Source organism: Colobus angolensis, unplaced genomic scaffold, assembly GCF_000951035.1.
Source record: "Colobus angolensis palliatus isolate OR3802 unplaced genomic scaffold, Cang.pa_1.0 Scaffold15, whole genome shotgun sequence".
NCBI lineage: Eukaryota > Metazoa > Chordata > Mammalia > Primates > Cercopithecidae > Colobus > Colobus angolensis.
Genome location: NW_012114599.1, coordinates 9,124,385 through 9,145,317, shown reverse-complemented (window position 1 = coordinate 9,145,317; position 20,933 = coordinate 9,124,385). Strand labels below are relative to the sequence as shown.

Below are 20,933 nucleotides of genomic sequence, written 5' to 3'. Positions count from 1 at the left end.
TCCACTCTAGGGGCAGAAGAGAAGAGCCCACAGTGTAGGTATTAGACAGACTTACATTTTGTTTCCTTCAGAGATGAAGTGGAAGCATCTTTGACGAATGTGTACACACTTGAATGTCCGTAAAAGTAGCAAATGCAGGCATCCAACTGCTAATGAATGATCTAAAGGATTACTTGGTAGCTTTCAGTATAATCCTGAAATTAGTTAATGGAAGTGCCACTAATGAGCATCTATTAATAGAAGGCAAGTGTAGTAACACTGCTAATGTAATGGCCTGGAGCTATAATAAAACATGTGGTCAAAACAAATCTAATACTGTTCTATGTCAAAATACCTTTCTTGAAAGATACAGAGCTAGAAAATGATCACAACTAAGAGACACTTTAACAACAGGGACATTACGTGATGGGGCTCACCATCAAGTTTTATATGGGGCAGTGGACAGTAAGTAATACTTCCAGACCCTCTTTCTCCAGGGGATTTTCTTGATTATTCTGGCTGGGTGTCAAAAGTTCTGATCTTTTCTTAGAACTCTTTATATAACAAGGAACTCCTATTTAAAATTCAACATTTAAGTTTGTACTTCTTTACAGTTCCTTGTTTTGTGGGTTAATACAGTCTCCACAGCAAAATTATTTGCAACTAGAAAACAGGGGCCCTATCTATAATAGAATATCTTCCCTACTGTTTTTCTTTCTCACCACTCCAGCTTGCGGTTGAATGAGTACTATACTCTGTGATCTCACAGAGTGTTCTGTTTTCCTTTCTTTATACCCTAGTCATAGCGTATGCAAATAATCACATCCTTTGCAGGGACATGGGAGAGCTAGAGGTCATTATCCTTAGCAAACTGACACAGGAACCGAAAACCAAATACGACATTCATGATGAGAACACACGAACACAGAGGGAAACAACACACACTGGGGTCTGGTGGAGGGTGAGAGGAGGGAGAGCATCAGGAAAGAAATTGATAATAGGCTTAATACCCAGGTGATGAAATAATCTAATCTGTATAACAAACCCCCATGACACAAGTTTATGTAACAAACCTGCATTTGTATCCCTAAACTTAAAAGTTTAATAATAATAATCTCCTTGATGAGGTTCTTTGGAATTAGGGGTTGTGCCTTTTTGTCTCTACTCATATGCCCAGGACTAAGGCACTAAACAATGACAGCATGGTGCTATATATTATGACCAACAAGTTCGTTGTGTTGTTTAGATTCAGTTTTTTCCTGTATCTTAGGAGAAACTCAGAGAACAATGAGCTACTCCCTGTCTTCAAAGGGCTTCAAGTCTAGAAATGGTTATTACCCATGTTTTACATACGTAAAATTCAGATCGAGCTGATGAATGAATACCCACAAGTGGAAATGTAATGAGATTATTCATAATGTGGGCTTAAATTTACTTTTCTCTTTTCTAATGCAATTATTTATTTAATTAAAAAAACAATTTGTCTTGATGACTGTCTTTGATCAGTGCGAGTGTTGACAAAGTCCTGTCCACTGCTATTGAATATAGAATTATGAAAATCAGTCATCCCATATATTTTCATCGCAGTGTAAAGGTTACCCAAGCTTTGACATCATATACATAATAATTTTACCTTCCTGCAGTAGACATTAGCTTTAAATATGCCTATGCAAAGATCACATATACACCACAAGAATCAAATATGCTTATGTGAGAATTCTTATACTTAAAGCAGCATAGATAGATTTAGTTTTCATGTTTAGGGCTACATGATGCAGAAATGCTGCTGTCTATGTTGGCATGACATTGGAATTAAAGCCAACTGGAGGCAGCTGCAGCTGTCTATGAAACAAAGCTGGGGAATTCAACAGCAGAAGCCAACGGCTGCAGCCAAAATCCCACAGTGGCAAAAGCCCTGCTGTGGGACCTGGCGTAGGCAGTCATGTGTTGGCACCACTGAACTTCATTTAATGAAAGACTCCTAGGTCTTCACTGTGGGCCAACTCCATTATTGCCATATTCTAGTCCTCATTAAAGGTTTGGGTGGCTGGGAGCTTTTCCATGCAGATATCTGCTGCCATCTATGTTGAACACAGAAATGGTAGGTGAGCCTCAAAGCAGTTTAAAATTAACCTGTTTTGATGCACAAAGAGTCAAGTAGCTTGACTTTATCACCGACCCAAGGTGAAGTGTCAGGGGTGGAGTAGGGTGGAATCAAGCTATACTTACTGTTAAAGGAATTTGCAGAATGTTTTGATTATATGGAAGGTGTTCACTTTACAGTTCTTCTTGCAAATAACATATTTTGGTAAATTGCCTGCTTTTATTAACCATAAGAAAGGAAAAGCAAGCATAATCTCTTCACACACTCAAGCCATCATTATGGTTAATTTCATAATGGTTACATGCAGTGCCAAAATGTTCACATGCTAGCAAACTATATTTATTTTATACATAATCTAATAACCATAACCATAAAGCTGAACTGATTTCTAGCTTTCATTTTGACCATGGCCCTAAAAGCTGTTTACCTGGCTGCTGATCACATGTGAATTGAATTGGTTCCTTAACAAAGGGATGAAACTTGAGTGGAAAAGGTACCACTTAGAGATACTGAAGGACCTGACCCTACTAAGTTGCATGAATACTATTTTCACAATTGTAATGATAAAATGAAAATGCTACTGTTCAACAGAAATATATTTTCCTATAAATAAATATATTTGTAATTACAGATACCAATCACAACTTGGGAATTAATTAAACAGAGAAAACACTTCAAAAAATCTGTTGTTAGAGAATCTCCTTAATTCTTTTCAAAGCTGAATAGAACTTGTCCTTGCATTAAACTCTCTTCTGTGTTATCTGTGCAGCTGCAAAATGTTATTCATTCAGTCAGTCAAAAGTTGATATTGTTTGCAAGACTCTCCAATGACAAATCTCCTAAATAAGTCCTTATAGCTCTTCATATTTTCACAACACCACATGAGTGTTGTTAGTGTGCATCATCTCCATGTTCCATCCTTTCCTGGAAAGGTTCATTATGATCCTCCCAGCATAACCTAACAACTATACTTTTCTAGAGATGCTTCTGGAACTAGCCTGGCAAGATTTGTGTGCTATATCTTATACCTTACTTTTTGCCTCCTTGTGTTGTGTGTTTGGTTCTTTAAAAAACGGTTATGCACACATAAGAAAAGTATTAGGCAAAAGTATGTAGGTTAAGCTAAGTCTAGTTACTGATGATTATAACAACAGTAGCAAAATCTAAAGAAGTTCATATCTTATTTGATGGAATCACATGTCTTTTATGTTGTTGTTGTTCTGTGAAAAATCTTAGAGATCAACTAAACCAGAACTCTTATTATTCAAATTTGAAACTGAAGAAAGAACTGATTGGTTACAAGTTCCAGAGCTGGCATCATCAGAGCGAGGGCTATAATCCATCTCTAGATCCCCACTTGGGAGCTTTTTCCTAGACTCCAGGCTGAAAGACAAGCTATCCTATGATGATAAGAGTACTGGATGATAGGAAGGTCCTGGCAGTCCAGAAACATTATAGGTTCCTCTAAAGATTTCAGTTTTACTAGGTGTGTCTTGTCTTCCCCTACTTTTGTCTATAGAAATCCTTGGCTCCAAACAAAGCCTGTGCCACACACATAAGCTTCTTGCTGTTATCACTTTTTTCATCCCTTTAACACTTCCTAGAATGCTGTGACCTTTGCTACCTCATTCTAATTCCATCAGTGCTTCTTATAAGCAGCCCAGAGGATGGCTGTCATTATAACAGCCACATGACGCACCTCGGCTCAAGTGAGAAATGCTGCTTAGATCCACAAGGTAAAACAAAATAAACACTTGCCTTCACCTGTTTCACAATCTTCATTCAACAAATGAGACAATTATGACTTTCTACTTTAACTCTTAATCACTATAAAGGATATACATGATAGATGCGTGCAAATTAGAAATGTTTCAAAGAATACAAATGCTACTATGTGATCAGCTTTTCTTTAAAACTATAAATTATCATTTAGAATTAATGAACATATATAGATACTCATATAAAATTTAATGCAAAATGTTGTAGGCAAATCTAGTTCTGTTCTACACCATATTTACTTACAGCTTACAAGAACAAAAAATGTACTTTCATAAACAGATTACTATGATGGTTCTGTGCACTCTACATTTAAAAGAGCCACTTTGTCATTTTTTGAAAACTTGCCTCATATGGGAGGGAGTTCTCCACATGCAGATATCTGCTGCCATCTATGTGGAAAGCATAAATGGTGTGGTTTGAAACAAGCCTGTGTTGTGTGATGCACAAATAGTCAAGTGTCCAGACTTTATCATCAAACCGAGCGGAAGGTGGGAAATGAAGCCCAGTGTTTAGTGACCTGCCACTTCTCCTAGGCCTTGCTTGATTCTCAGAACTGGACTCATTGCTTCTACATTCTCCCTGGCCTGCTTTGTCTTAAGGCATAAGATAAGGAATGCTCAGTTTCCAGAAGACTGAGAAATGCCACTTCCACAAGAGGGGTGCTGGTTCTTGGCACAATTATTTTCTGAGCTGAAAAAAGTGCCATGGCAAGTATAGAAGTAAAATGGAGTTAAATTCTGAAGAGTGTAATATATGTATATGAGACATGCACATATATTAAACATGGAAAATGAGCATATGTAAGAAATGGAAAATGTTCACTGTGCTTTTGGTATTCACATCTAATTGTCTGGGGATATACCTGATCCACATCTACAAGTCTTCAGGGTTGCTCAGGATTTCAAATCTTCCCATTTAATCTTTATAGGTGATACTTTGGAGGGTGGCTGCCCATTTCTCTCAAAATGGCTACATCTAGTCCCCCTCTTCTCACCCTCTCCTTTTTTATTTTCTTTGAGTCTAGGTTGAACTACTGATTCTTCCAGAACTCACTTCAAATGGGTTTTCCATCTATCATGAGTTGAGTGTTCTCACCTTTGTCTTACAATGAATTCTTCTGCAGATCTCCTTATGCTGATCTCCTCTCCTGAGCTTTGGGCAATTATATTTTCTCATCTCTTTCACATAAATCTCACTTGGAAGACAAACCCCTCAGGTTAAGATACCATCTGGTGTGTGTATTTTTCATTAAGAACTAGCAACACCTACATCAATAACATCCACCTTTACAATCAATCACCTATATAAGCAACTTACTTTGGGAACCTATTTTCTTATTTCAGCATTCTCATTTGAATGAATCTAGCCTAGGTTAGGGCCACTGGAACCAAACTTGGCTGTCCCTGGACTGGCCTGGAATACCTATAATATAGGAAGTACTCAACTAGGAACTGGAGGTGTGAGAGCAAACAGGAGTAAGATAAAGTTTCTGAGATGAAGAATCTAATAGAATGGGCTGTGTCCTAAGATTAAACAGGCCAGGAAGTTCAACCTGGACTCAAAGAAAATAAAAAAGAGAGGATGAAAAGAGGGGGACTAGATGTAACCATTTTGAGAGAAATGGACAGCCATCCTCCAAAGTATCACCTATCAAGATTAAGCAGGCCAGGAAGATTTTAGCAGACAATGGGTCCAGTTCAAAACATTAAGCAAGGCGTGGGACTGGTGGTAGATCACTGAAGGTCAAAGTACACACTGTTAGGATCTAGTTAAGGAGCTTTGGAAACGGAAAACCTTAGGAGACTTTGAACATTTCAAAAAGACATTTGTGCTCTGCCTTCTTTTAAACTCTTAACTCTGGGCACCTAGGTTGTAGGGATGTAATGGAAGGCAGAGGAAATCAGGGGCATACAGGTGGGTGTGTCATCTTTTGGTTGGCACACAGATGTTCTGATTACAGAGAGACTGTATTATTTTTAGAGAGATGGAGCATGGGAATATGGTGCCAGTTATTATTATTTTTTTTTGGTCTAGTTTTCTTTTTTCAAGGGATAACAAAGTTTATACAGAGTGGTGTGCCTTTTGAATGGCCTCTATTTACACAAAGAGATTGGGGATTAGGGGAGGATAGGGAAGGGAATTTAACCTTACATCCTCACAATGAATGGCCTTTGTGCAAGCAGTCCTAGTAATTTTCCATTACCGTCCAACTTTGTCTTCTATTTCTTACTGGCAATATTCCCCCATCTAGAGCTATGCAATCAGTCTTTTATATTCCTTAAATCTGCATAGACTATTATAAAGTTAAGTGTGAGTTTCTATTATATAAATTAACTCAAGTATTGTTCAGGGATTTTACTTGTATAATTTCTTTTTTCATCTGGAGGAAATTAATGGATATCATTATATATAGAAGCCATTTTCTCCTAAAAGTAACAATGGAGGTACTTGGATATTATTTGCAGTCAAATTTACCTTTACAGGGATAATTGCAGTAACCTTTGAAATGAACATAAGCATATATGAGAACTTGCACCTGTTATTGTTGTCATGGAAACAGTTCCAAAACATAAGGTACAATTCTATTATTGAAGCAGTGTAGTTCCCCAAATGAATTTTAATGAAATTGTAGCAGAAAAAAAAAAGAAATTTACGGAGGCTTCTAAATTATTTAGTGAAATTTGCCAACTAGAATCTGACTACATCATACCATAGTAATCTTCATCTAAATAGTAAACAACAGTCAGCAAATGTCAAGCATCGAAAAAGGGGTATAAAGTAGGTTTATTTAAAAAGTGAACACAGTACCCTAATTCTAGCTTTTTAGTGTTTATCTTTAATATTGTCCAATCACAACTCCTATTGTTGATGGAAGTATATTTGACCATTAGCTGTCTAAGTGGCACACCACCAAGATCACTGAGTTATCTGGAGATTTTTCCTAATTTCTGTCATCTTTGGGCTTTCTATTGACATGAGGTGAATAGATTTAGGACTATAATGTTTTAAGAGCTCAGAGACAAAAAGGACCTCTATTTCAACCCATTGCGTTTACAGATTAGGGAACCAGTGCCTAAAAAAGTTAGGTGATTTGTCTGAGGTACACAAGTAAATGTGGCAGGGCTGCTTTGGAGGTTGGGTTTCTGACTCTCCTCCCTCCATGCACAGTCACTATGCTGCCTTGTGAAATACAGGCTTCTCTGCTGCCAGTTAAAACTGGGGCATTCTTTCATAAAGGAAAGAAATCAAATTCTGAATGTGAATATCTGAACTTTTATTCCCCACTTACATTGTCACAGGAGTGAAGTACAATTTGCTAAATGAAATAAAATTTCAGTATCCTCCTTAGTGTATGTATCTCCTCACTAAATATGTTGATTGCATGTAGATTACTACTTTTACCCATGGAAACTGAAGTGATATCTTAATGCAAGAAGAGTAAGTTTTCTTGATTTGTAACCATTGCTTCACCTCTTCTGTAATCTGAAGTCATGTGAATCAAATGTCCCAGGCTCATAATGAAGCCAACTGTGAAACCAGTGCTTACCTCCAAGTCAAGAGCCTTGGGAAACGTCTATGGAGCTTAGCTTAAAACTATCTGATGATGAATTGGGACTCCAGTGTATCATTTTGTGCACATAGTTATGGCATAATATTTGGGGGAAAGGAAGCCTTCACAGTTATAAAATATGAGTGGGAAATGATTATCCCTAGATACAGAGAGTACTTATTATGTAACTGTCGTTACGGGCTGACGACGTGGCAGGCTCTGTGCCAAGTCAAGTCTCTGGTGGAGCGGAGGACTCCCCAGACTCTAGAAGGCCCCTGAGACGGTGTGTCATACAGTGACGATGGGCAGAAAATACTCTAACCATTCAGGATGTGATTGTTTTGGCTTCCTCTCGGCTGAGCTTTTGGCACTTGAACCGGACCCAGTGCAACACCACAGCTGGGAAATGACATGATTTGGATTGGTTAAGAGGAGTTTTTGAATCAAACTCCACTGCAGTATTAGAGAAATAAAAAAATTCCTGCTATATCCAACAAGTCCCAGAGGGGCTATCTCTCTATTGTTCACATGTTTGGACATGAATGTGCATTTATGAAGACATTTTGTATAAATATACAGATATATAAGCTATGCAAAGCCATATGAATTTGTATTACTAGAATAATTCATTCCATAAATATTTTTGAGCATTCGCTATGTACCAAGCACATTTTTCTAGTTTAAAAGTGAAGTCGAGCATGGTAGCTCCTGACTGTACTCCCGGCTACTTAGGAGGCTGAGGCAGGAGGATTGCATGAACCCACCTCGGAGTTCAAGGCTGCAGTGAACCATGATCATGCCACTGCACTCCAGCCTGGGTGATAGAATGATACCCTGACTCAAAAAAAAGTGACCCACATGTATATTTGTCACTTTTAAAATAGAGATAATAAATTTCTTCCTTGATTTTTAAAGAACTCAAAACAGAGGTCCTATTCAACCCAGCAATCCCATTATTGGGTATATACCCAAAGGAAAAGAAATCATTCTACCAAAAAGGCACATGTACTTGCATGTTCAACACTGTGCCATTCACAATAGCAAAGGCATGGAATCAACTCAGGTGCCCATCAACAGTGGATTGGATAAAGCTAATGTGGTATAGATATATATCATGGAATATTATACAGCCATGAAAAAGAACAAAATCATGTTTTTTTTTGCAGTGATATGGATGCAGCTGGAGGCCATAATCCTTGGCAAATTAACACAGCAACAGAACACCAAATACCACATGTTCTCACTTACAAATGGGAGATAATCACTGAGCATACATGGACATAAACATGGGAACAACAGATACTCTGGACTCCCTGGAATAGGGGGCATGGGTTGAAAAACTACTTTATCAGTACTGTACTGACTACCTGAGTGACAAGATCCACACCTCAAACCTCAGCATCACACAATAAACCCACACATGTACCCCCTCTATCAAAAATAAAAGTTGAAATTTAAAAATAAATAATAAGTTCCTTCCTCACAGGTCTTAAAAAGCACAACAGGAGCAAAGTACCTAGTGTGTGACCATAAATACCTGTTCCCCTTTGACCTCTTTGTCCTCCCCTAACCTTGAGGTGTGATTAACCTTTCTGCTTTTCCAAATTCTGAAGACCACAACAGAATAGGGAAGGAAGGGTGTGAAGGTGGTCCATCTAATCCCAATTCGGAGCCTGGGACAGACACCTGAATCCTCTACTTTAGAAAAGAACCCCACAGGCTTTGAGAAGGACCTGTCATCCGTAGCCCATAAGGACTATGAGTTTTTCACCATAAGCATTGCCTGTTTGTTCTAATCTAGTAAGACCAGATTGATTAACAGACAGAAAAACAGATGTAAGTTTTTTTCTTATTCTAAAAACAATATGTTTATGTTGTTGAATACTGGGATAAAATATAGAAAATATTATGCATAATTCCTAATCCAAGCAGTGTTCCACTCAATAATCTGATCTATTTCCTATAGTTTGCTGCTAACTTCGGGGCAGATCTGCAGAAAATAAATATAATGGGGCTATGATGTCTCAATTTTGACTAAATATATTGTTATATAAAGTGGTAATGCCTTACAATTTAAGTGAGAAGGATGTGTGTGTTTGAGAGAGAGAGAGAGGAAGAAACACACACACACAGAGTGAGAGAGAGAGAGAATATGAATATGAGAATACTTAGGAGAAATGTGTCCACTAGAATTTTACCACGAGCCAGACTGAAAACATCACAGATATTTAAGTAAGCCTGTTTAGTTGTGAATGTAATTTTGGAAAACAAACTAAAACATAAAGATAAAAGGTCCACATTTCATTTCATATTTGCAAATAAGGCTTATTTCGTGAATGGTGAAATCGCTTTGTATAATTTGTAACCTCATTGTTGTCCTGGACTGCCTGCCATGCTGCCTGTGTTTATGTTGCTTCTCCCTATGGCATGTGCTCTGAGCAGACAAGGGTATAATTATAAATCTCCATCCACTAACAAGAACAATGGTTGCACCCAGCAACTCGACTCTCCCTTTGTGAGTTCTACATGGATACCGTTTTGAATGTTAAAGGTCTGCAAATGTCATAAAAACAGCTGCCACCAGTTCTCTGCATTAGGCACCTCTTTCAACATTTACTCATGGTATTGCCTTATCCATCCAGGCAGAAGCAAACCAAAACCCAGAGACTTAAAAATATGGTATCTATAATTACAAGAAATAACAAGAAACCAAAGAGGAATACAAATACAACCATGATTTGTGTTTCAAGACTTTCTAGACTTGCTTAGATAAAAAGAGACTAAATTTGTATCTCTGGGCAAAGTTAGCCCGATGAGAGAAACTTGTTGACACGCAAGGTATACTTTTTGCTATCTCCATTTTTTTTTTTTTTTTTTTTTTTTTTAGAGACGGAGTCTAGCTCTGTCGCCCAGGCTGGAGTGCAGTGGCGCGATCTCGGCTCACTGCAAGCTCCGCCTCCCGGGTTTACGCCATTCTCCTGCCTCAGCCTCCCGAGTAGCTGGGACTACAGGTGCCGGCCATCTCGCCCGGCTAGTTTTTTGTATTTTTTTTAGTAGAGACGGGGTTTCACCGTGTAGCTCAGGATGGTCTCGATCTCCTGACCTCGTGATCCACCCGTCTCGGCCTCCCAAAGTGCTGGGATTACAGGCTTGAGCCACCACGCCCGGCCACTATCTCTATTTTTATAAAAGCAAAGTTAATGAGGCTTTGATCTTTATTTCATACTTAAGATTATTTTCCTAAATCTGAGATCATTGCAGAGATATACAAGTTAGTTCTGCCAAATCATTCATTCGTTCCTTCACCAAACATGGATACGAGTGCCTACTGAATGTCCAGTAAAAGCAGGAATACAGACGTTGAAGGCTCATTTCATTGCCCTTAGTTTCTACATAACATAGCTGTGATGCCTGGAATATTAAGGAAACCCCTACATCTTTAACTGAGTTAATTCACAACTTCCTAGAGCTATTTTCAATTCATGAAAATAAAGACCAGGCGTGTAATCCCAGCACTTTGGGAGGCCAAAGTGGGTGGTTGAGCCTCAGGAGTTCAATTCCAGCCTGATCAACATGATAAAACCTGTCTCTACCAAAAATACAAACAACAACAACAAAACTGGGCATGGTAGTAAGTGTCTGTGGTCCCACCTACTTGACAGCTGAGATGGGAGGATCACTTGAGCCTAGGAGGTAGAGGTTATAGTGACCAAGATCACCCCACTGCACTCTAACCTGGGTGACAAAGAGAAACCCTGTCTCAAAAAAGAGAAAAATAAAAGAAAGATTTCTCAAGTCTAAGTTCAGTATTAAAAAAAAAAAAAAAAAAGTAACATCATGGCTTTGCGCTTGATTTTACCTCTGTTTTAGACTAAGAAATCCATTCAAATGGAGCCTATGGCCCTGTAACCTGGCTCTGGGAAAATGAACAGAGGAATGCAACATCACATCAGTACTGTATATTTTTGGAAGGGTATTGCATTTTTCCTTTGTGGTGGATTGGTCCGTGCACTTGAAAATACATTCACAGTGGGAAGGCACCAACTCTGCTGCACATTTATAGTTGAATCTACTTTTTTTCCTGACAAACATTCAAGTGGGGGAGGAATTCCATGTGAATGCTCTAGTGCCTCCCTCCCTCTGATGAGTCTAAGTGCTGGATAAACAAACAGTATTTCTAAAACCTCAAGGGGAATACTTGAAACTGGAGCAATATAAGAGGAAAGTGGGTAGAATGGATAGCTTCTAGGCAGACTGACATTTCTGAGTAATTACTGAGGGGTCTAGGATCTGGGGGACAACGCTCCATCAGCAGCCCCTTCGTTATTTAAAAAAAATGAACATTTGAGCAATTTAATGGAACGTGCTGTGAAAACACAGCTGCAAGCCTTACATTCTTACCAGATCACCTCCTCTAAGCTTTCCTCTGTAGAAAATTCAAAGCTTTCCTGGTATCTCCTCACTAGGGGGTTAGGAAGTAAGTAAATACACTGGACTCTTGATTTAGAGGTGGGAGATGCATCAGGAAAGCGTCAGTGCCCATGAAGAGACCCACAGGCTAACAGCCATCATTTACTGAGCATATACTATGTGAGAATTTCCACTTCTATTATCTCTTTAAATTTCCTAACAACGCTAAGGTAATAACAGCCTTTCCTGCTGACCTACGAAGCCCAGGCTGGGAGTTGTCGGATGACTTTTCCTGTATAATCTGACCCCAAGGGAAGACGTTACTCTGATTTTTCCACCTCATGTTTTTCCCTGGCAATTGCTGTGACAGAATGTTGTTTTTGGAGCTGAGTAGGCAAGTGGTGTGCATGATATGAAAAACTAAAAACACACACACACACCAAACCCCACAAACTTTCTGACACAAAGCACTCATCAATTTTAGCCTGTCTATGCAATGATCGAGACCTTTTCCTACCGCTGGATATTTCTAAGTGAGAAGATCCTACCTCAGTTTTCAGCTGAGCTTCAGCGGTGCAAGAAGTGCTGCCCCAGTCAGCCTTGGGGAAATCAGTAGAGGATTAGTTAGACAGCAGGTCAGCCACTGGAGGGCACTCCTGAAATCTAGAGGCTTCTTCCTCCCAAGGAAAGGGTTGCTGGAGTCCCTGCCTGAGACATTTAACAAAGAGAAGGAATGTCTAGGGGATAAGTCCCAGTGCATTCTCTGGAAAAGGTCTGCTGTACATATTTGCCAAGTGATAAGCAACCTAGGAAATCAAAAACCATTTGACAATTTACAGTGTTCAAAGGTAGCTTCCTGGCTCTTGAGTTATATAAATGGCTATGTTAAAAATAGGCAACCAATACAACTGAGCAACCTGAAATGTCCTAGGATATGCACCATATGTGATAGCCATGAAAATAATCAAAAGAAGAATTCAGTATAAATTAAGAATCATTCCCACTCCAGTGGACTCAGTCTTATGGAAGTGGCACATAGGAGAAGCTGGGGATTCTATTTTTTTGTGCTGGTCTATGTACAGGTCTCTCTCTCCCTAGTGAAATCCAGCTCTATAGTTTGGGAGCCTATACCTGATCTCTCTGATATCCCTCTCCAGCTCTCAACATATACTATGTAGTCATACGGATTGTCTGTTAAGAAATAAGTTCAAGTCATTATTCTCCTTATGACAAAATTCACAGTGAAAGGCCAAGTGTCCACCAGAAGAATAATGTGCAAATCTACAGTGGGTTCGTGGCATTTTCTCAGGACAGAATGCGCGGGAGGACAACATAGCAATCCTGGAATTTGAGAGGGTAAAACTTTTGGACGCTCTGACTCTGTGCTGTAGGTATCTGTTTGCTTCTGCTTTGAAAATAACTAGTAAGCTACAAGATCCACTTGAACCACTGAATTTAGCAAAATAAACTAGGCAAAACCAGACATGTCTTTGCGTTAATATTGTCATTTTGTTTTATATTACTTAAAAAGTCAGACCTTTTTTTTTAAATCATTCCTTCTCTGGACTATCTGCTGCTCTCCTGTGATGTATATTGTGAAAAACATATTTTAAAATCATGACAGATATCTCAAGATTGACATCATGTCCAGTTTCTAAGCTACAATTAAATCTCGTAGAATGGTAAGAGGTTTCTATCACAGACTGCTGATTGCTTTATATACATTACTTTCATTTGAGACTCATTTCATGGATGAGGAAATTGATGTTTACATAAGTCAAGGAACTTGACCAAGGTTACATAGTTATAAGAAGCTGAGCTAGGATCCTACAGGTCCATCTCAGTGACCTATGATTTTAATCATTATGCCATATGACCTGTCTTGGACTAGTTTAAAAAATAGCTTTTCAATTAACCTCTCTTCTTTTAAAAGTGTTCATAGGTTTTAATTGCTTCTTTCTCTGCTTAGGCAATACTTAATTTTTAAACTGTGCACGCAGATCAAATAAAAAAAAAAGTATTCCAGATGTAGGTTTTATAGTTGCACATCTTGGATATGGGTGGTTACACACACACTACAAGCATGTGGTACACATCTATCTCAGTTTTACTTTAGAAATACATTCTCAACAGGGGAAACTTGAAATATGCAGACTGTGGTCCTGATTCCACTTCAAAACGTCTGCTTTTATTGGGTTTACCCTGCAATCATGCAACTTTTGGCCAGAGTCAAATAGGGCAACTAAATTTTTTTTCTTGAGTTTTACTTGGTATGGTTCACTGTAAATGCTTCCAACTAGTCCTGAACACAGACTTTGTTCATTTGTTCTTCCATGAGTTTTATTCAGCAGAACCTTGGATAACAGCAGCTTAGCCAGACACTATGGGGTAATCAGTCTGCTCAGGACTGATTCCTGTGCAGTCAATTCTTCTGCACATCTTGCCTTCAAGGTCTGCCAGTTGAGTGCACTGTGTTTCCAACACTGCCCTCCAAACAGACCTTTCATAAGGAAAAGTCACTGCTACTTCATTAATTCCAGAAGATGGATGGTGAAGTCATATTGCTTTGATATGCTTTCAGACTAAGGCTGTTCATGGGAGGCTAGAACTCTCAAACAGAAAAGTTTTAAAATTCTGGCTACTTTTTCCTAGGATTCTATTATGACACCTCAGAGGAATTTTTTTAAGTCTGTCACTTTAAAAGAAAATGGTTAGATGTGACTAGGGCTGTGCAAACACAGTAGCTACCAGTGCTTGGTAAAGCTTGTATTCTAATAGATTTCTGGTTAAAAAAAATGTATATATATTTATATATTTTTTTCCATTATTGCCTTGGATTCTTCCATCATTTCTTACATTTTAAGAAACATAATATCTGAAGAGTGAGGAATAGCCATTTTAGTGTGAAATCGTGCTGAGGTGGAAAGGCCAGCATATTTCTTATAGATTAGTATTATAGGAGAGTTTGGCCATTTTCCTGGATAGAAGCAAGGAGATGGCACCTTGGAATCAACTCTTAACCATGTGAAGACTTTGAGCCTTGGTGAGTTTTCCAAGCCACAGGGTATTAGCTTTCTGCAGCCTGGAATGGAGTGATTACTGTCCCCAGAGAGCTGTCATGGGTACAGGCAAGGTGCTCAGCTTTTCTTAGTTCTACCATGGTCCTGAACAGCCAGGTTCTAGGTTAAGCCAAATCCAGAAATATCTTGTTTTATTTCACTTGCCACAAGTCTGAGAAGGCTTAATCTCAGAATATGGAAGAAGCCTTAGCAAAGAAACTTTAGAAAACAGCAAATATGTGTGTGTGTGTGTGTGTTGTATGTGTGTGTAGAGAGAGAGCTGAGGCATGGATTTTACTAATGTTATTATTTAAATACACTCTTCCTTATGCTAGAGCATCAGATGCTACTACAAAAATGAGGAAAAAAGGCTCAGGGCATGTACATCACGTGTCACATTAGCTGTATTGGCCTTTGTTCAAATAATAAACATTTTAATCACTGCAGTTTATAACTCCATTTTAAATGTTTTGTTAATACATTAAAAGTAACTGCATATGTATACATAGAATTCTAATAAAATGCATAAATAACTTACAAGAGGAAAGGGACTTAGGGATTATCTCTGGCAGCCCTCATTTCAAAGGTGAGACCCAGTAGTAAACCCAATATGCACAGTAGTTAAGTGAATTTCTGATGGGTCTTGCAGGTAATTAATTGTAGAACAGTACTCCACGTTCAATGCTATGTTCACTATTACCTGAAATAGAGTTGGAGGCAAAAAACTTATGTCAGCGATACTCAATGCTCAATAAAGTGGCAGAGCAATATTTTGTAAGTGTGTGTTCCCTGAACTCAAATGTGATGTTAGGTAGTGATTCTGAGTCCCTTAAAACAGATTGCTCGATTTATTTAAGGTGTGTTCTCTATTACACCAAAAATTGTTGATGGATTTTTAAAACATTGCACACCATGGAATAAATACAAATTTCTACATTTTTGATGACATTAAGATATGTTAAGAGGCCTGAATGTTCTTAACTATGGATTAAAAATAAAATACCAACTAAAGGGGTCAGTTTTCTACAGTTATTTGAAATTGATTTTAAAGCTTCCCTATTGCTAATGGCTGAATGTTTATGTTTCCCCAACTCCAAACTCGTATGTTGAAATCCTAACTCCCAGGGAGATGGGATGAGAAGGTGGGGACCTTTGGGAGGTGATTGGGTCACTCTGAAGAGTGAGATTAGTGCCCTTATAAAAGAGGCCCTGGAGAGCTCCCTTGCCCTACCAGCACACCACCAGAAGGTACAGCGAAAAGATGGCTGTCTATGAATCAGGAAATTGTACTTCACCAGACACCGACTAGGCTCTGGAACTGTGGGAAATACATTTCTGTTGTTATAAGCCACCTAGTCTATGGTTCTTTGTTATGGAAGTCCGAATGAACTAAGGTATCTACTGAGGTTTTGTTCGGGGAGGTAATAAAATATGTCATTTTTTTCTAGGTTTGACAATCTATATTCAATTCCCCTTTCCGTAATCTATGGTATGGGCATAAATAGACTGTCATGTGTATCCAAATTAAGATGACGATAGCCAGGAGAAAGACTGAAGGTGGGACTACCGGCTATTGATAGCCAAGATCTAATTCTGATCTTTTGGGATTTAGGTTCATTTCTAGCTGGAAGGAGTTGTATTATTTATCTATGCATAGTGAAGTAACCTTGTGATCATAAAACAATTTCAGAACAAACAAAAAGTCTTCACCTGGTGATGTCTTTTAATTTGATTCCACATCACCAGGGGCAGAATAATTTTTATTTCTAGGGACATTCATTGAGAACAGGATGACTTGCCGAGTTTCAGATGTGATCAGCTTGCCAACTGTCCCTGGGTCCTTTGTGTCTTGCTACAATATCTTTTAGGAAACAAACACAATGGGGAAACCAACTTTCACAAAATTCCATTGCTCTGGAGATGGAATTATGGCTCCTTCCAATTTTCTTCATGATGTTATAAGCAGTCAAATGTAAGCAGTCAAATTTTACTTCTTTTGGAAAGAACTCAATAACTTTTGAAGTTCATCAAGTTCATGAATTAAGCTAAGATCTGCACTACGATGTCGAAATCTTAAATAGAACAAAAAAAGTTCGATGTTATATCAACTGCATATGTATACGTATGCAGAGCTGAAATTAACTGATTAAAAATGTCTCTGTTATGATGTCTATCAAGTAAAAAATAGGGTTTTGATCTAGAAATGCCTATCCATTTTTGAGGTATATACTCTCAAAACCTTTTGAAATAAAGAGAAGAGTGGTTGCAAAACTTGTAGGTATTTATACTTTTTAAAAAAAAGGATAGACCAAAGCAATGTGTCCCATTACATCAGCATTTTTCAAAATTTAGTCTCTGTACTTTCACTTGCATAATTTTCCACTTTCTGTATTATTTTCATAACCCTAAGTGCTTAAATGGGTGGAGAGGCCTATGCCACAGTCTCCAACAAGGTGTCAAGGGAGAGGAGGTGTTTCTTTTCTCCCAATTCACACCATATTTAGAAGCACTATTCTAGATGATTCCTCTAAAAATATTCAAGCTTTCAGAATCTTGGCTTTTGTTTTTCATAAATTGTACTTAAAGTCAGTGTGACTATTACCATCAAATTGAATAAGTGAAATGTATTTCTCATGTTGCAGGTAGTAAAAATTGCCAAGGAATCACTTAAATACTGAGAGTATTGACAAGCTCTAATTTTTTAACTTGGCTCAAAATGTGTCTCTACTCTGTATTATCCCTACCTAGATCTTACTTAAAACAGGAAGGGTGAAGACTTCAATGTAATAACTAATTGATGTGCAATTTGGAGATTTTAATAGAACAAAATATATATTTTGATAAGTAGCAATACTTGTTTCCAAGAAAGATATTGACGTTATATTAAAAAGTAAACATCCTAATCTATTGGTCCAGGTCTTTACTCAAAACCTTCCAGGTGTATGTATGTGTGAGATATTTTAAAGTAATTCTAACCAAGCCATTGTTCTGTAACTTGACTTAACAAGCTACAAAACAATTCCTTAGCTTAAACTGTTAAAGGGACATTGTGATGGTAAATAAATACAACATGTTAGCAGAATAAAAGTTGTCTGGAAATAAGTAAATATTATTTTATAATTTGGGGGAAAGAAATTCAATACAGGGTAAAGAGAATAGGATTTTGGAATTAAGCTGAGTTAAAATTCTTGCTCTGGACAATAGACAAATTACTTAACGTGTTTGAATTTCAGTTTTTTATCTACAAGTTGGGAATAATATACGCATTACAAAGAGATTACAAGTACTAACTGGAGAAAACAATCCGAGACCTTGGCAAACAACAGATTATCCAACTTAATTCCAGTATTATTAAAATTCATGATCATTAGCTGGCACTTTACAACAGAAATGATCTGAATAAATTTTCAACATACACACGCTCTGATACCATGACAGGAAAATGTAAGTGCAAGCGTGGGGGGTGTCAAGAGACTTGTGTGTTTATAATTCTGATGCCTATCTCTGTGAAGAGTGACTCTTCTAGTTAATTTTAATCTTTTCAATAGATGTACTTATAGAACATTATTTGGTCATATTGTAGTGATCTGCTACTAAAGAAACTTTCCCCTAGCCAAGGGTGAGTCTCTCTATAACCCACATTTACCCATGAGTTCTGTTAAATGTGCCTTGTGTTCCACTGGTTTAGAATTTGGGGTTTTGGAAAATGGGATGTTTCCTCAGTGTACTTTAGCACAATATAGGTGAAATCGTATATGTATATGCAAAAACATGCCTGTAACTGTTCTGTAGTTCCAATGCTTGGATCACAAAACTAAGGAGGGTCAGAATTTGATGATTACTCTGGCTTTTTGGTTGGCCCCAAACGTCCTCCAGCTATTAAATGAAGGCATCAGGTTGGAGAATATATACAGTCTATAGAACTCGCGAGAGTTAAATAGTAGCAAGTTCTAATCAAGAAGAAATGTTTTATTCAGTAATTACTTTGAAGAATTTTTTTAAGAGTCCCTGAAAATATTGGATTTCTGCAGGGGATATTGCTAAAATACTAAGGTGTAAAAATGATTCTCTTTTTTGAATTAATAAAATAAAACGCAATAGAAATAATTCAGTGTGTGAGGTAGATAAGCTTCAGACAAAGGGGAAAACCAAACCTGCTAGTCAGAGATATAAAAAAGAAAAATCAACTTCTACGTTATGTTGCCAAGGAGACTGTGTAAACAGACTTACACAAAGAGAAGTGGCTGGCTGGCAATACTGCTAATGTGGAAAATCTCTTCATTGTTGTGTGGCATGCTTCATCTCAGAAGAGCAGGAAAAGGTGGCAGGCAGAGAGGGAGAAATAACAAGAATGGAAGAGTCATTCTTCCAAAGAGGGCCATCTGTGACCCTGAGAGAAAAACCTGGCAGATCAAGGCTCACATCTTAGTAAATCACCTGTAAATAAAGCTTGTAAGGCCTGTGCATTGTCTCATGATTCTTTTCTTAATAATACTTTAATCCTTGCACTTTGATAAGCTGTGCAAGGTAGTCTTATAGGGGATCTTTTCATTCAGACGTTCAACTTGTTTGTTTTGTGCTTCCCAGGCAAGGGCAGTGACTGGAAGCTGGGGGAGAGGGTGGACAGCTGAATCTCAGCCTGACGGAGGCCACCATTTAATAAGTAAATGCATGCACAGTAAGCCTCATGTGACTTTCATCTCTCTATTCTTTTAGAAGTTTATCTAATCCAACCATATATACAAATGCAATTATTTCACCTTCAATAATTTCATTCATTCAATACACATCGGGTATTATGAATAAAGTCAGTGTAGATACAAGTAGTCTCAGTTCCCCCAAATGTTTAGAGTGTATAATAGCAAAATATGTTATTATAAAGTTTAGTGAAAGTTTGTTTTTATATAACCATATATGCAACATGATTACAAATCTGTTAAACTGTTGAGCAAAGTATGAATTATTTTTTTCTTTTAATTTTCATCTCCAAATTTTCTATAACGTGGTTGTAGGAATTTATTCATATATAGAGAATTTATAGGTTACTGAAGTGAATCTGGGTTCAGATGTTGGACTTCATTGGTTTATTCTTTTACAGAATTGAAGTTTGACAAAATCAAGATATAAAGCAGCTCTTTCTACATTTGCAAATATGTTTACAGTTTTTTTCTTTAGATAGTACTTTTGTATTTTGATTGATTGACTGAGACGGGGTCTTGCTCTGTCACCCAGGCTGGAGTGCAGTGTAGTGATCTCGGCTCACTGCAACCTCTGCCTATTGAGTTCAAGTGATTCTCCTGTCTCAGTCTCCCAAGTAACTGGGATTACAGGCGCCCGCCACCATGCCCAACTAATTTTTTGTACCTTTAGTAGAGACAGGGTTTCATCACATTGGCCAGGATAGTCTCAAACTCCTGACCTCAAGTAATCCACCTGCCTCGGCCTCCCAAAGTGCTGGGACGACAGGTGTGAGCAATCACGCCTGGCCAAGATAGTGCAGTTTTAAATGTTTCTCTGCAGACCTGTCATCATATAAGTTGCTTGCTTAGAAGGGGGATAAAATAAGATGCAAACCAGCTCTTCTTTTATTGGAGAGTTTCAATTTAATCAGAAGGTGAATGTTAGCATCCATAGTCATACGATAAAGAAAATCTATCAATAAATGAATGGGTCAAGAAAACGTTATATATATATGTACACACACACACATGTATATATATGTGTGTGTGTATATATATGTGCATATACATATATAAATTTGGCTCAACATATCTATTTGAATCAAAATGTGTGTATATATGGAATATATATATGGAATATATACACACATTTTGTGTATATATTGGAATATTGTCCAGCCATAAAAAATAAAATCCTGTCATTTGCAGCAACATGGATGGAACTCGAGGACATATGTTCATTTGAAATAAACAAGGTACAGAAAGACAAATATTATGTGTTCTCACTCATATGTGGGAGATAATAAAGTGGATTTCATAGAGGTAGAGAGTAGAATGGTACTTAAAAAGAGGCTAGAGGGCCTGGTGCAGTG

General features: G+C 37.8%; 1 protein-coding gene and 1 long non-coding RNA gene across 3 annotated transcripts in view; one reads left to right on the top strand and one right to left on the bottom strand.

Moving 5' to 3' along the window:
* The window catches only part of SLC8A1 (solute carrier family 8 (sodium/calcium exchanger), member 1), a 394,332-nt gene that overhangs the window by 110,905 nt on the left and 262,494 nt on the right, over positions 1–20,933 (bottom strand). The window lies entirely within an intron of this gene.
* The window catches only part of LOC105507441, a 5,346-nt gene continuing 3,620 nt past the window's right edge, over positions 19,208–20,933 (top strand). The window contains exons 1-2 of the long non-coding RNA XR_001001100.1: positions 19,208–19,333; positions 19,469–19,559. This is a non-coding gene — a long non-coding RNA (uncharacterized LOC105507441). The remainder of the gene's footprint in view (positions 19,334–19,468; positions 19,560–20,933) is intronic.